The 1,522-nt window shown below is 39.0% G+C and overlaps 1 non-coding gene across 1 annotated transcript; it reads left to right on the top strand.

Annotated features, from left to right (window-relative positions):
• The first annotated feature begins 297 nt into the window (after positions 1-297).
• TRNAQ-UUG (transfer RNA glutamine (anticodon UUG)) lies at positions 298-382 on the top strand. Its single transcript has one exon. It is a non-coding gene; the product is annotated as a tRNA-Gln (tRNA).
• The last annotated feature ends 1,140 nt before the right edge of the window (positions 383-1,522 follow it).

Genomic DNA, 1,522 nt, shown 5'->3' with positions numbered 1-1,522 from the left:
GTTTCTTATTGTTAATATTTGTCACTTTCTCTTGAATTTTTTCATCTCTTCATTTCTTTTCTGATTTTTTAAAAGTTTATTTATTTTGAGAGAGACAACATGCACAAGAGGGGGAGAGGGAGAGAGAGAGAATCTCAACAAGCAGGCTCCATGCTCAACACAGAGCCCGAAGTGGGGCTCGATCTCATGAACATCAATATCATGACCTAAGCCAAAACTAAGACTCAGCTGCTTAACTGACTAAACCACCCAGGCACCCCTCTTTTCTGGTTTTTAAATACTTTCTTATTTTGGGGTGCCTGGGTGGCTCAGTCGGTTGAGCGTCTGACTTTGGCTCAGGTCATGATCTCACGGTCCGTGGGTTCGAGCCCCGCATCGGGCTCTGTGTTGACAGCTCAGAGCCTGGAGCCTGCTTCGGATTCTGTGTCTCCCTCTCTCTCTGCTCCTCCCCTGCTCATTCTCGGTCTATCTCTGTCTCTCAAAAATGAATAAACATTAAAAAAATAATAAATAAATAAATAAATAAATAAATATTCTTCTTTTCACCTTCTGCTTCTCTTAGGGTATTATATGTTGTCCTTATTCCCTCTTGTATTCTTTTGTAATAATCTGATATGACCATGAGTCTAATAGTATAAAATGATGTTTTTCTTTTATTTCTAATTCTTTATTGAGTTATGTCACTTCATTTCAGAATTTTTGTAATTTTAGCTTATGTTGTTCTTTCATGTCTTATGTTGGCTGCTTAGTCTTTTAATTTGTTTCAAAACAGTGAGGATAAATTTTACCTGTTTGGTCAGCATGACTTTCTTCCCTGTGGATGTTATTCTGTTTCTTCTTATTTATCTCCCAATAGCTTGGCCTGGGATTTGATTTTGATCGTTTTCTGTTGCTCACATTTGAGAAATTAATTTTTCAAAGTTTTGAAGGAATTTCCGGAACAAAATAACTTTTTTAACTTCATAAAACACCCTCCTTTGGTTTGCTGTTGTTGTTGTTCTCACATAGAATTAAAAAATAGAGCAGCTTTCTTTCTGAGATTTCCTGACTCTGTTCTTTCTACTTTCTAGATCCTCTTTTTCTTTCGTCTTTATGTCCCTCCCTTGCTCAATTTTAATTTCAATCCTAGCAGATTTTCCTCACTAAGTTGTCTAGTCATGGAAGGGAGCCCTGGTGGGTCTGTCTGGGACATTCATAGGGACACTGATGCTCCAGACCCTTTATACCCAATTGAGGGGGTCTTTGTACTCACCCACTATTATATTGGGCACAATCTCTCCCAGTTTCAGGTGCTTTTATCAAACTTATTGGTCATGAGCTCCTGTAAATATTGGCTGGCTATTTTGGAGTTCTGTCCTCAAATCCATCTGAGGCTTCCCTCTGCTTCCTCCTACACAGATAATGCTATTTGCATGCTGGTGGCTGTTGGCAGTTCATCTCCACCTGCTGGCATTTTAGCATTCATGGGGATACCACATCAACCACATCAACAAGATTTGTTGTAACCTTCATCACAAGTGTT

Source organism: Acinonyx jubatus, chromosome A1 (assembly GCF_027475565.1).
Source record: "Acinonyx jubatus isolate Ajub_Pintada_27869175 chromosome A1, VMU_Ajub_asm_v1.0, whole genome shotgun sequence".
NCBI classification, from domain to species: domain Eukaryota; kingdom Metazoa; phylum Chordata; class Mammalia; order Carnivora; family Felidae; genus Acinonyx; species Acinonyx jubatus.
The sequence above is the reverse complement of the archived record's forward strand: the minus strand, read 5'-3'. Positions and strand labels throughout refer to the sequence as shown.